Raw genomic sequence first — 16,059 nt, forward strand, 5'->3', positions numbered from 1 at the left:
AAAGTTAAGACTGATGAAAAGACATCTTTGGAAGCAGAGTACAATACACAGTTGAAACTTCAGAGGTCATACCTTGAGACAGACAGACAGGTAAGAGAGGGCTGTTTGGGGTACGTGTGCCCTTGGCACCTGCCGGTGGTACAAACCCTGCATCCCTCTGCCTGCCCCCTCCTCCAGGCTTATACAAACCCCCAGCCCAGCCACTATGCTCTAGAGTTCCACTGGACCAGTTTGGGAGCTGAATGAAACCTAAGCCTCCTGACTCCTATCTCAGTTTTTATCACCCCTCGTGACCTCAAACGCCCCTGAAGGATTCCATAAATGGATGAGGATCCAAATGAAAGAACTAGATTGAACTTAGGCAGGAAAGTGAAAGTGTCCTTTAAATGCCAACAGGCACTGCCTTTGGCATAACAAAGGAGTTAAAACATAATTAAGATCTGAAGACTGATTACGGGAATGTGTATGATTATTTTTATTATTTTTCCTCTTTCTATCTTTGTGATAGGATGTGATCAACCTCGGCCATGCCCCGTTGCTTAGTAGCAGACCGTCAGAGTTTTAATTATATACTAAAATAAGCTAAAGAAGACTGCTTTATGTCTAATACGTATATATCAAGAAAGGCATATGACAGCATCTAAATTGCTTTAGTGCCTGATAAAGAGTGCCTCTGGTAGGGCTGTCATCAAAAGATCATGAATGGAGTAGGAAAGGATTATTAATAAAGCTGCTACTCTATTTATATGTCCTCCATTGTTTGTGATTCCTTGTTAGAAGCTAGAAATGAATTTTTATCTACCACTAATTTCATCATGGTTTTTTTTTTCAGAGTCAGAGGGAAAAAAAAAACTTTTGTCAATTGCAGTGCCAACCCCAGTCCTCCAAATAGAATTCTTTTCACTCCTCCAGATCTGCAATTCCCAAAATATTATATCTCACAATAAAAAATTAAAGAATTAGTCCATTCATTCTTTCAACATTCAACAAAGTCATGTACCAGCAGCAAACCCCAGAGGCATTCTCTGCCCTCATAGAGATTTAAGGGAAGAGAAAGATGATACATAAGTAAAACAATGAAAAAATAATCACAGACTATAACAAGGGTTATAAAAGAAATTAAGCACATTACTTAGGATTATGTTTAGCTGCAAGTGACGGAAGATTCAAAATCATTTAGCTTTAACCAAGGCTGTGATTCAGCCCAGTAGGTACTGAGGTAGTTACAACAATTTTTTAAAATTGGCATCTATTCTGACTGATCAGTGCCTGATTCTCTTTGGTTGGTTTAGATTCATATGCTGGACAAGTTGTATATATGTTGAATATTGATTATGGTTTAAAAAGTTTATTTCTCTCTTTCTCTCACATTAAGGAAGGTTCTTCATAATGGTTAAGACAGCTTCATGAATTCACCAAGGACCTAGATTTGTTTTGTTTTTAAACTTTTTTTTTTTTAGTAATTTGAGAGATGGCAATTTTTAAAATTAATTAATTAATTAATTAATTTACTTATGGCTGTGTTGGGTCTTCGTTGCTACATGTGGGCTTTCTCTAGTTGTGGCGAGTGGGGGCTACTCTTCATTGTGGTGAGCGGGCTTCTCATTGTGATGGCTTCTCGTTGCAGAGCACGGGCTCTAGGTGTGTGGACTTCAGTAGTTGTGGCACACGGGCTCAGTAGTTGTGGTTCGCGGTCTCTAGAGTGCAGGCTCAGTAGTTATGGCAGACGATCCTAGCTGCTCCACGACATGTGGGATCTTCCCAGGCCAGGGATCAAACTCGTGTCCGGTGGATTCTTAACCACTGCACCACCAGGGAAGTCCAAGGACCTAGATTTGTTGTTCACCATGGCTTCCAACTCATGATCCAAGATGACTACTTGGGTTCCAGCCATTACATCTACATGAAGAACAAAGGTGAAAAGAGAGCCATACCTCTGCCACTTGAGGATAATTTAGTGTTTATCCTAATAACCAGAATATAGTCCATGGCTGCAAGGGGAGCTAGAACAGGTAGCCTTCATTCTAGGTGGTCAAATGCCCACCTGGAAATTAGGCAGCAATTCTATTACTAAAAAAACAGGGAGAGCAGATAAAGATAGGTAGTAGACATTGCCACACCGGATGACGTGACACAGAGTAACTGATACAGAGGGGGCTGCTTTAAACAGGGTAGTCAAAGAGGGTACTCAGGAGGTAACAGCTGAGGTAAAGCCTAAAGCATGCAAGTGACCCTGCCATGTACACTGGAGGAAAAGGCCTTCAGGCAACAAGAATGTCTTATTTCAAAATAGATTGACTTCTGCTCACAGAATGATTTTGACTTCATTTTATAAGTAATATTCTGCAACTATTAAGTTTTCCTGAGCTGACTGATAATCCATTTTCTTCCCTAATTCTTAGTTGTCCAAATCTCAAAGCATGTTACTTTATGGGAATTCTGAGCTTATTGCAACAGACAACCACTGTCACCTGTAATTTTGAACCTGGTAGGAAGATAGCTGAGAACATATTTAGTAGCAAAATACTACTTGATATATTATTTAGGGGTGCGTCTACCAGGGTGGGGATGAGGTAGCCAAGCCGAATAAGTGTGCATCTAGTATGTCTTAGAAACCACGATGAGTGGTGTAAACAACATGTTAGATTCAGACAAAACCACTTACAAATTAGGGTATTAAATCACAACTCACATTACAATAATGTGATTTGGTTTGGTGTTCACTGGAATAGAACTGATAGTATGGAACTAATGTGATGTTTTGTGCGAGTGTCACATTCGTTATGCATTTGTTATGTGATTTCCATGCGTGCCAGAATGTAATTCATTGGAATAAACAGAAGAGCCTCGTGGCATGAAAGCCCAAAGCTATAAAGGGGAATTTGCCTTCCCATCCTGTAATTAAGGTAACATCACACCCAGTGCATTTTCTTAGTGAATATCTTACACTGACATCAAACAGAAAAAAGGAATCGGTAATACTATTTATTTCTGTAGATTTCATGTGAACAAAGATCATTATAAAGCCAGTGAATTTTGCCTAAATATATCTTTCAATGGCATCATGCCCTACTACAGAATACAGAGATGGTGTGTGTGTATACGTGTGTTTTAAGCCTTCTTCTTGAGTCTGTTGACCAAACCACAGAAGAGAGGAATTGCCGTGGAGATCATTATCACAAGTTTGGAAGAAGAAGCTCTAAGAATATACTTTTTCTAAATTGACCAGATTCCCTACATGTCTTAATGTGTCTAGCTATGAACATAAGACCTAGTCTATGGCACCAAGAAATCATGTCTGTTCCAAAGCTGTTAGAATGTGAGCCTCATTTTCAAGTGCAAAGACTATGTCCTTTTTACCTCTGTAACTTCAACACCTAACATGATGTTTGACATAGAGCAGTTGCTCAGTAAGGTTTAAATGAATGAATGGTATTCTCATTCACAACAATTTCCACTTACTCAACAGCTCGCTTAAGTCCTTACCAAGGTGTTTGACAGAAATCCAGTATATAATAAAGTTCCAAGACCCCAGAAATTAGAATCAATTATCGAGAAACCAATACCATATGGTATTCTATTGTATACATCCCCCTCCCTCTGGAAACCTATCTTAATATGAAACATTACATGTACGCAGTGACCATGGATTGCAGTACACACATTTAGGTGTGCAAAAAAAACAACTTGTTTTATTTTTCTAAAATTAGACTTCATTTCTAATTGGAGTCTACCACCTCTTATTAAGGAGGTGGAAGACTAATCTTTGAAACTGGAGGTTCTCTTCCTTTGCCCATGGGATTTTGCTTCAATTTCAGAGGAGTCTGTAGAAAAGAGGCATTGGGGGAAGCAAGGCTTCAGGTCCTCAATGTCACCATCTCTGGTCCTTGGTGATGGGCCCATCTGGGCTACTGATGAGTCTTCCTTCATTCTTCTCTGCAAGGTCCTTCCACGACTGGGTGTTTCCGTCTTTAATTCCAGGTCTTTCTAGTGAGTGATCATGCTGCCTAAGGCTCCATCCTACCTAAATACACCAGGAGTCATTTTTTCCTCTAGATATTGCTGCCTCTCCAGAAACTTATCTGGGGAGACCTTCCTGTCCTCTCTGCTCTCAGATCCCACAAAACTACCTGAGATTTTTGCCACCTCCCCAGGCTGTGACCTAAGTAACAGTGAGGAGGGCCTATTTCTCTGGTGCCCATCAACACCTCTGCTCTCATCACCCTCCCTCCGATCTTCTCTTCACCCCTAACTCAGAATCTTTTCGGAGTCTGTTAAGGAAACTTTTGTATCCAAGTATTTGTCCTATACTGTGAGTCTTTTCTATTTCACTATGAACAGCCTCCGCTGTTTTCCACTTTCTGAAGTAACATGCCTTTTCTGGGTCTACGAGCATAGAATAAACTAACTTCATGAAGTTGTAGAGAGACCAAGGGAGCAAAGAAAGGAGGTGAGACGCAGGGTGTGGGGAGTGGGCAGTGACAGGGAAGGCTGTCTGGGCTGTGGAAGGAGCAAGTGAAGGTTAACAGAGGGATGCTCTAGGGTACAAATTCTAGGGGTTAGGATTAGTCAGAGGTACGCAGCAGTCGAGGAAGACCAGGGACCAGTAGCCAGAAGAACTTGGATAACAAGTGCTTAACAATGAAACAGAGCCAAATTTGTAAGAAGAAAGTTTTCAAAAAAAAAAAAAAAGGGGGCTTCCCTGGTGGTGCAGTGGTTGAGAGTCCGCCTGCTGATGCAGGGGACACGGGTTCGTGCCCCGGTCTGGGAAGATCCCACATGCCGTAGAGGGGCTGGGCCCGTGATCCATGGTCGCTGAGCCTGTGCGTCCAGAGCCTGTGCTCCGCATCAGGAGAGGCCGCAACAGTGAGAAGCCCACATACCGCAAAAAAAAAAAAAAAAAAAAAAAAAAAGGAAAAAGATCTCAAGTCTTTGACATTTCTCCCATCTAGAGGGGAGTCCACGTCCCCTCCTCTGCAATCAGAGAGGGCTGGTGATTGTAGATCAGTAGAGAAGTGGAAGTAACACTTTTGGACTTGTGAGGCCAGGTCATAAAAAGCCATGCAGGTGCCGTCCGGGTTTTTTGAAACATTCACTCTTGGCTTCCTCCCTCTCAGAAACCAGCCACCATGGTGAGAGAAACCCAAGCCACATGGAAAGGTGACGTATGGGCACTGTGGTCAACAGCCTCAGCTGAGCCAAGTCTTTGAGTCATCCCAGCCTAGGCGCCAGACCTGTGAGTGAAGGAGCCTCCCGATGAGTCCAGCCCTCAGCTGCTGAGTCATGGCCAGCTGTCGTTGTCCTCCCAGCTGTGGCCCCAGACACCACAGAGTAGAGATAACACAAGCCATCCCAGCTAGGCCCTGTCCACATTCCTGATCCACAGAATCCATAAACATAGTAAGATGTCTTCTGTTTTCTGCCATGATATCAGGCTCGTTTGTTACGCAGCAAGAGATAAGTAGAAGAGTTGGGCAACAGAAACAAGAAGAACAAGGCAGTGAGCTGGAGCTGCCCATCGCTAGACTGGAAGCCTGGTCCAAGAAAAAAAAAAAACAGCCTCTAGGGCACAGTAAGAGCTGACATTTGAATGTTAGCCTGTGACAAGGTTCTCTGACATGTATTCATTCATTTAGCCTTGCAACTGTCTGAGGTAAGGAATACTAGTTATTGACACTTTACAAAAGAAGAAAGAGAGGTGGAGAGATGTTAAGGTTCTTGCCTGAGGTTATACAATTGTAAGTGGAGGGCACTGAATTCAAACCCATGCTGCCTCTGGCATCCATGTTCTGCACGACATCGTAGAGCCTGGTGTGGCCCAGAACTTGTGTGGATCCTGCAGAACAATCTGCACACCTATTTGAGAAGATCGTATTAGCATTTTTAATAAAAGAAAAGCAACGACTGGTCTTTTCTCTCAAGGAAGTCTACTTAAAAGATAACACACAAAAAAGAAGTCTGATGTCTTTTACTACTTCAAACACCATCTATGGCCAAATGCAGTTTGGGCTTTATAGACACTAAGATATGTTGGCTAATAACAGAGTTACCTTATATGGAGAAAAGACAACTACTGCTTGAAACAAAACACTGTGGTATAAACACATCTGGAGAGAAAATTATTTGCCCAAGAAGTTATCACATATCCCATATCCTTAAAAAATGATGAGAAAAATGCCATTTTAGGTTTCTTTCCCCACAGTGCATCATAGCACAGACAATAGCATTTGCACTAGTTTCATTGTGTCTTGTATCGTTTTTAATTTTTGGCATTGTGTAATATGTAAAACAGTCTCTATTCAGCAGTTCCTCATCTCAAACTAGGTATGATTAAAGAAAAAGTTCAGCTGACAACAGAGAGAAATAAATACTCAAGGCTGTTATCTAGTCTTTTATAATAATCCCAATAAAGAGATAAAATCTGCAAAATAGTTTTCACTAACCAAAGTAAGATACACCTCTCAGATTTTGGTTTGCTTTTTTTTTTTTTCCTTCCTACTGTTACAGAAGAACAGCTACATCTCATAAGCCTTGTTTAGGAAACATACAAAAATACTGAGATAGCTTTTAAATTTTAATTCAACTATTCTCATCCAAGCTATAAAGAGGAATTTAATCTGCTTTTGCTTAAGCAGAAAAAATGCATTGATTTAGATTATTTAAGTAGTAGGCCAGTAAGAAATAGTGAAAATCCTCAAATAATGTCATTGAAGAAAAGGATAAAGAGGAGGAACAGGAAAAAGAGGAGAAGGAAGAGGAGGAGAAAATATTTCTTCCCATAGGTTTGCAAGCATAGTTAAACTGTAACAGAAGACTTCAGACTACAGACTTTAAATGAATTTCTTTCTTTTTCACATACGGTCTGGAGAGAGGTGCAGGGCTGGCGGGCAGCTGTGCCACAGTCAACGTCAGGCATCTGTCTCTGGGTTCCAAGTGACTGCTTCAGCTCTGTTTTCCAGCCCGCAGGAAGTAAGAAATACAGGGCTGCTCACATCCTATTATCCAGAATTTAATGACATGATCTCACCTAGCTGCAAGGGAGGCTGGAAAAGAAGGAAGTGAGCAATGTGGCTATGTGCTGAGCTAAAATTCAGAGCATTCTATTATTAACAGGAAGAAGAGAAAATAGGGACAATTATCCATCTATGCCATAGTCCAGAAGTTGGAAAATTATGGCCCCAATATGACCTGTCCCCTGCTTCTGAACAGCCTGTGAGTTGACTTTTACAAATGAACATTTACAATCAATTTAATCAACATTTCCAATCAGGTTAGTGTTAGGAAACACTAACTTCAAACCCCAACTAAGCCAAATGTTATTCCTCTCAAAAATAATTCCCTTCTTTTCATGAGTAGATCTGAGTTACAAACATGGTGCTCAATTATTATTATTATACTTTGAATTTCACCAATGAAAAATTTGTGGAAATTTGTTTTCTCTCTTGTTATACAAGTATGACATAATTTCCTTGATTTTGCCTCTCGACCTGCAAAGTCCACAGTATTAAATATCAGGGCCTTTACAGAAAAGTTTGTTGACCCTGGTCTGAGCTGAACTAAATTAGTGGAATTCCTGCAAAGCAAAGAAAGAAGAATGGCTTACAAGTGGCATAGCAAAACACAACCCCATGACCCCAAGGAGTCTGGCCTGTGTTTCTAATCATAGCAAAACCTCTTTAACTAGGTCACAAACCCAGCAACTTCTATGAGCCAAAGTCCAGTGAAAAAAACAGGAAACTAGGGGAGAAAAAAGTTTCTGTACAGCCCACATCAAAGCACTGAAGTTCATGCACTACATGAGAACACCCAGATCTTCACACAGGCCAGATTTTCCTCGTACAAGACGCAATTCTGTTAACTGTTAATGACTTAACTGGATTAGCAGTTTGCCCAAACCCACAGCAGAGCCGTAGCTGTAAATCTGAAGGGGTTGAGGAGGAAAGGAGACAGGGTAAGAGCACTGCTCTCTAAGGTCTCTTAAGATAAGGATCTCAACCTCCATTCCACCTCTGAAGCCCCCAAGGATACCACTGAATCACAGCTCAATGAAGTGATGGTCCTGTACCATCAAGCACAGGTAAAATTATATTCTTTATATTCTGTTTCAAGAGGCAGAGAATAATACACTTGAGAAAGTCTATCATCAAAAACAGGGAAGAGAAACTTTTGGCCATTTAGAGAGATAAATTATTCATAATTGAATTCATCTCCCAAGAACTCATGTAAATAAGATGTGATAACATGTGCTTCTAAACAGATATTTCCACAGTCCTAGCAAACAGATTCTTTTAACCTACAACTTTTTTCCAATGTTATCTATGTTTTTTTGTTTGTTTTAAACAAGACTGTATTTTTATTGACAATATTGTGGCAAAACTTGCCAGTCTTGGTCTGCTGGTCACAGATATGATTATTTTTTACACAAGTGGCAGGAAACTAGCTCAAATTGATTTAAGAAAGGAAAGGGGAGGAGCGGAGGGAGAAGGGCAAGGACAGGGGAAGAGGGATAAGCAGTAGAAGAGGAAGGAAAAATAGGGTATGAAGGAAATAAGATGGTGTGTTAAGAAAACAGAAGTGGAGCTTCCTTTCTGTAAGGTGGTCAGTGCCCTCTTCTCTGAGGAGGTAAATTTTAATCTGAAATGTAAATAAGGAGCCAACTGTTGGAAGAGCAAAAATTAGACATTCACCAGCAGAAAGGACATCTAACAAGGACCATGGAAGGACCACCTTCCAGCTTGCAAGGCTGCCCCTTTCCCCTCCAGAAGGACTGAGTCCACCTGGTTCAAGGTGGAACTATGACTGGGCGTGGCCTGTCTATGCCCCGCCCCTGCCAACAGTGATTGGTCCAGGAGTAAGCCTACCAGCCAATTCAGGCCAAGGAGACTCTGGAAGGACAGAAACACGTTTTCCAGGCTGGTTGATAAACAGCAAGGGTGGTTTGGGGCCATCGGCCATTTTGCCACCTCACAGAGATAGAGTCTGGCTAAGAATGAAGCCCACAAAGAGGAGAGCAGAGCAAAGAAAGAGAGGCACCGATTCAGGAAGTGTCATTTGAACACTCCAACTCTCAATCCTGGAGTTTTTCTATGTGAATCAGTAAATCCTCCCTTTCAGTTTAAGCCAAAGGGAGTTTCGCTTCTGTCCTGTAACTGAAAACATCCTGACAACTCAGTGAGCTTTGGAAATGACAGAAGAGTCCATGTGTAATTAGAGGAATGTGTGCTTAGTGAATTCTCTAAACATCTTATTGAAAAGCTTGGGTCTTAGGATCTCCATCTGGTAGAGGATTATGTTGGGGCGCAGGGGTAAGACGTGGAAAATAATTTATGAAAACCTAGCCATGAATGATGAGGAGGGGGATACAGATGTAGGGATTTAATACCTTCTTGCCCTCCCTTTCCATCATCCTGTGGTTAAGGTAGAGGAAAGAAAGATCCTAAATGGATGCATCTGGGAGTGGCAAGAGATTGGAAAAGGTAGAGCTTGCCCAATCTTCTCCAAAGGTACAGAGATGAGTATCTGTTGTTCTACTTTCCTGAAGTTCTCACCTCCCCGTTTTTAGAGCAGCATCACCCTTTGGAGTCTGGGTGAATCTCACCTCCCTTTCTCTTGGTCCACATAGTTTAGGTGCCGATCACTGAATCTACCGGAGTGGACCACATGACCCAGACCTGGCCAATTGGCATGTTCCATCTTTGGGCCATGGTGGTCATGCTCAAGTTGGCCTGATCAGAACTAATACAGGGACTTGGTATTAGCAAGAGAGAGGAGGCGCTGGCTTTCAACTGGACCTTGAAACTGCCAGAGGAGTTCTCATGGAGAAGACTCACATGCAGAGAGGAGGGCAGAGTCAAGAAAACTACAGAGAGGCAGAGAGAACACCTTGTTGAAGCCCTTGAATTCAGGCACAAAGGAAGTTACATTCACCATTTAGACTGTATGGTAATATGAGCCAATAAATTCCTCTTTCCCATTGTAGAGAAGTTCCTCTGTTCACCATTTATTTCCAAGCAAAGAGTGGGAACTGAACACTATGAATGAAAGAAATCTCTGATCTCATTTGTAAGGAGTGCAAAAGATGTGTTAATGTGTTTTCCCTCGGACTTTGCAATACTGGGTTTTTCCATTCTAGAGCAGTCTTAATAAGTACTAAAACATACTTCAGGTACATGATGATTAGCATAGTTTTTCTGGGTTAGTCTACAACCAATTAGTAACTGAACTTCTGAGATTTAAACTGGTCCTTCAGTTAGGATTTGCCTGCATTAAAAAAAGAAATCATTGACAAGACTCTGTAAATTCTGAACCTCATGCAATTCTTCCTAACTTCCTTCCACCAAAACGCCAACGAGCAGGACCTAAAGTTATAAACCAATTGTATTGTGCCCAAGACCTCCACCCGACTTCCCAAATATCAGGTGTCCAGAGGCTTTTTTTTTTTTTTTTTACCACTTATAGAAAAGGTACACTGAATATGAGCATAACCAGAATTTATATGTTCACTAAAAATCAAAACACAAATTATTTTTGAATTCAGGAATAATGATATTTTAGTGGCAATAGTTTCCTTAACCAGAATTTTATATTTTCATTGGAAATGAAAAGCTAAGCTAAAATGCTTATTCATGAATAATAATGTTTTAATGACATCATTTTCTTCCTACAGAACAATAAACAAATGTAAGCACATTACCTTAGGAAAACAGAAGGAATTATCCTTATCAACTATATAATTTCTGAAAAATCTCCAGAATTTTCCAAACTATGTTCTGTGGAACCATTAACAGGTATTTTATACACACACACACACATACACACACACACACACACACGCGCGCGCGCTCCTGTGGTCAAAAAGATTGGGAAACATTACATACTATTCCCAGTCCCGAAAACTCTCAATGCACACTTGCATATTTTAGAATGTGAAAAGTCTTGCAGTAGATACCTGTTTAAATTGGATTAACCCAGTATTTCCCAAAGTTAACTCTCTGAAAATTAACTACAGCATTTTGCTTCCTACCCCGACTTCCAAAACCCCCATTCCCCAAAGCAACTTTTGGAACAGCTTGTGGAACTAGTTCCACAAAGCAAAGTTTGGGAAACAGTAGTTTAGTGGCTTCTATCTACACAGATTTTGCTGTCTGAATAATATGTAAGGAACTTTGAGTGACAATTGCACCCATTTGGATATAACTTCAGCTGACTCCATAATTAGAAATTTAAAATGCAAATTTTTCAAAAGCAAACTGCCTTTACCATTCAGACATGTTGCTGAGATTTATTTGGATTTGGGTACAGTCGTATTACTTTCCAGTATATCTGGTATAGGTAATAGGCTCCAAAGACCTATAAATATTGAACACAAATAAGATTAGCCATGTCTAAGTTTTATATACAAACAAGTCTGACAAATTTAATATGTCAAATGTACTCTGTATTTGGAGGGGGGAGCAGGTAACATTCCTCTTGGGAAAACTGGGAATGGAATGGAAACTTCATTTATATTCTGCATAAGCTGTATATTACAGATTCATGTTAGTATGGGTGAGGACATGAAACCATTGCTATTGAGCTTCAGATGTGGCAGCAAAGAATTAAGAGATCATCACCATCTCTCTCTAAATATAATGAAAATCTAACTTTACAACACTCCTCTTAAATGAGCTTTCCTCATGCTACTTGGCTATGCATTAAATCTTGGCATACACAAAAAAATAAAAACAGGGTAGTTCTAAAGGTTCATTTATGTTGGCTGGATTATGAAGATTAACTCCTCAGATGGTGTTCTAAAGAAGTCATCAAATGTAAGTATAACTGAAAATAAAAACCTGAAAAACATTTAAATATTGATAGAAAAGTGAACGGATAGGATATAGTCAAGACACCACTCTTTAGATACATAACATCAATGTATATCATAAAGGATTAAAAAATTTAACACTCTAAGGAATATAATAGAGATTTCAGCTACAGCAAGACAAATTTTCTGGAAATAATATAATAGTTCTCATGGCAGAGGCATACATGCAGAGTATAAAGGTTTGAAACAATTTAAATTTTAGGTCAGTTGTGCTGAAGATGTTTTTACAATGTAAATTGGATTTATTACTAATTCTTTAAAATATTTTAATCCTGGATCCTAGAGACAATGATGCCCTCTTCTCCAAAGTAGCCTGGCTTCCGTCACCTTGCCAATTCACACAGACGTTAGTCATATACTAAAATGCAGTGTTTCTCAACATGTGCATGCTTCTGTTGATACATATGATGGTTTTAGGTGGCCCTGGAAACGTTATTCTATTTTAATAATGAAAGTGTTTATGATGATAATATACAAATAGCTACACTTACTGAGGATTTATTATGTGCTGTCAAGCAAAACTCCTAGTGTATTAATTTGCATAGTCTTCACAGGACCACTCTGTAGTACCTGCTTTTATTATTTCCAATGAACAGAAAGAAACTTGAGACACAGAGAAGCTAAGTAAATTGCTCAAAATCACACAGCTGGAAACGGGCAGAGATGAGATTCAAAATCAGTAAATTTAGCTGAAAGTCCATGCTTTGCCATTTCAGGGATATGTATGTTTGTTTTTTAAGTAGGTTTGCTTAATAAAAAATTTAAGAAAGGTAAGTCTGTGGATATGAAATAAAATCATCCAAGCTGTAGGCCAATGTCTGATGTTCAGGTAACAGTTTTGGGGGGGGCGGGGAGCTAGAGATTAAAGATCCTTATAGACTGTGAAGTGAATGTTTATTAACAGGTCAGAAACTTGGGTTAAAGTCCTGGTACAGACCCCCCCCTGAGGTGAAAAGCCCCAACTTTCAACTTACCTGCTTTCAGTGTAGCCCAGAAAATTCTCTTGTTCAGATACGAAATCTTCCTACTTGTACACGTTTTTAAGACATCACACAATCACATGTCTATGGGAAATATAAATGATTCAACTAACTCTGAAAAAGAAAAGGCTCAATTATTGTATATTACAATTTAAGGGGAAAAAAATCATGCTTAAGAAAAAGCTGACAATCAGATCAGAAATGTTACGGGAAGTTTCTTGCTCCTTTTCTCCAGAGGTGAAACCAGATGATTTTTTTTTTTAAAGGGCAGAAGTTTAAGGTCTAGCTAGGGAATAAAGACATGTTTTGTCTGACACTTCCCAATTCAAATCCAACATTTAACAAATGATTCTTAAGTACTGTATTTAAAAAAAAAAAAAAAAACAGCCAGAAGCTGGCAACCTGGGTATATTAAGCTTTCATTATCACAAATTTGTATTTTAAAAACCCAATACCTTTTTCGTAAATATGCAAGAGTTTCTCTGACAATTTCTGTCTTTGTAAAGCTACCTCTCACTGAAACATTTAAAATAAAATTCCTATATCTAAAATGAATTCTTGGCATTTGGGACTTTTAAAACTCCCTAAATTCAGAGGGGGGAAAGCTGCATAATTATAGTTCATCTCAGTGCAAGTCATAAAGTAATCAAAAATCTTTAAAACCAAAAAGTAGTATCTTAGAGTGGCATTTAAAACAAAAAAAGTACTTACTGGCATTTCAATTTTTTTCATGCAATTTGTTATTCATTAAATCAGAAGAAAATGTGTGCTCCTATTTTTTGATAAAGCAAAAAATATTCAAAATTGGCATTAACTAAACACAATTGGCCACCACTATGTGAAAAACCAAATGCTTTAATGAGGCTATCAAGAACAACAGTTCAGTTATTTCATTGGATACATTAATATCGATCCATAATATACAGTGCTATGGACCATACAGAAATTATTGCTGCATCCAACAGCAGGTGACTAGTATTAACATTACAGTACCAAGCGTCCGCAAGAGACAGTCATTTGTCATTTTTTTTTCAAGAAATAGGGTTTTTTTTATATACTGTTATCAACATCAACGTTTCCCCAGTGCATTTAAAAAAATATTAGTAAGTGCATTCCTTTGTGCTTTATTTTATATCTTTTAACTTCCTATGTATTTTATTTGTTCTTATTGCTTTAGTATTTTAAAACAACCAGAAAGAACTTTGTCATCCTATGTATGACCAGGTTGGTTGTATGGTTTTTGGCAAAGTCAGAAGGTTTGGTATTTCCATTGCCATACCCAGAGGCAGGTGGACAAGTTTGGCATTTTGGTCACTCCATATGGAGGCCCAACCCCAAGTCACAATTCTGCACCCAGGGATGGGGGGAGTGGTGTGGACCATTCTCCTTGTCACAAACAGTGAGCTCAAACCACCGCCTCTTGGCTTAGCTAGCCTCTAAAGCGCATCCACACTCTATTTGGCAAAAAAGAAATAAATAAAACCACCCCAGAGATTGCAGCATTCTCCTGAGCTTGCTCACCCGCCCCCTCCCAGAAATTGTCTGTTAAGAAGGGGATGGAGAAGCAGGCAATGGTGAGCTCAGGAGCTGCGAGTGTCAGGGCAGTGGTACAAGATGCCATGCTTTCTTTCAACAAAGCTTTCTAGAAGGTGGCTTAACCCTGGCCAAATTCCCTGGGCCATGGGTGAGTCAAACTTGCTCTATCTTTAAGAACTCTCTAAATCAGCTAAGGAAAACTAGCATCATACCATCGCGATCTTCGACTTTTGCGCCCAGCTCCCCTCCCCCTATATAAATATGAAGAGAAAAAGAGACACTGCTATGATTGTATCAATGAACACTATGGTACAATTAGCTGTTCATGCAGATTTGCATCACTATTCTAGGAAAAGAGCTGTACAATTAAGGGGGTTGAAAGAATGGGAACTAATTTTCCCTACCCCCTTAAGTCATAAAGCTGTAAAACTGATAGCATCATCAATGTTTCCAAGGATTCTCATTGCCCACCGTGCATGGTAACTATGCGGTTGATTATTTTCACGTAAGCCATCCATTCATACATCTGACAGTCCTTCTGTCTGAACCCTCCAATATCCATCACCAATTCACAGTTGACATTTAAACTGTTTTTCTTTAAACACACACACACACACACACACACACACACACAAATACCTCCTGAATAAGGTTTCCTGATGAAAGAAGTTGGCACTCTGTCACTAAAATATATTTCATATTAAAAATATATGAAGGAAAATTGGAAGCTCTTATATTGTCTACATAGGCACCATGCTACACGTTCCTCTTGATTATAGATACCATCTTGAAACTTTCTCCTACATTACAGTTCAGTCAGTGCTAGAGACTACTGCTATATTTAAGGCACTTCATTCTGAATGGATATGCTTTATGCCACTTGCTATTCAATTGTAGGCTGCTACTGAGAAACTCCATTCAACAGCCTGCCTCTTAACACCATTTGTCATCTGTATAAAACATCTAGGCCTGATAGAATATATGTAACACTACTGTTATTGCATAGGACTATACAAGTAGGTAATGCACTGAAACTAACTTTACAACATTGCTGTTTGTTAAAACATTGTTATCAAGTAACAGTAATTGGCCAATACAGTATTTCTCTCTTTAAAAACCATTCAGCAGGTTTGCTGAAATAAACCCCAATTTAAATGACCATAACGGGCATATTAATGCTATGGTTATCATTCTCCAAGGATATTGCTAGTTTTATATCACTAAAAATAAATATGTAAGTTGTTTCTCTCTAGAAAGCCGGTTTTAGCCTATTTATACTACAGCTTAAATGTGTGGAAAATAGTTCTGAGTGAGACTGTAATATACAAAATATTCACAAAGCTCTCTTTAAACGCAAGACCTTGCATAAAAGTTTGCTTTCATGTGTGTACAAAGAATGCGGAAAACCACCAGTGAGTTGTAAAAATATCGAAAACTTGCCATTTTAAGATGCATATTCTTACAAATTAATACAAACATATTGAAAACAATGATAATAAAGAATCTGTACAAATCAAATGAACAGTAAAACATAATTTAAAAATAAAAATAGTAAAGCCAATTAGAAATGTGCCCAGTTTGGTTTTCTTATCAAAAGCGAAATTGAAGAGGAAAAAAAAAAAGAGGAAAACTTTCAGTGCTCCTCAACATTTTACTTTGAGAGGACATTAATTTCCATTT

This window comes from Hyperoodon ampullatus (assembly GCF_949752795.1).
Source record: "Hyperoodon ampullatus genome assembly, chromosome: 10".
Classification (NCBI taxonomy): Eukaryota; Metazoa; Chordata; class Mammalia; order Artiodactyla; family Ziphiidae; genus Hyperoodon; species Hyperoodon ampullatus.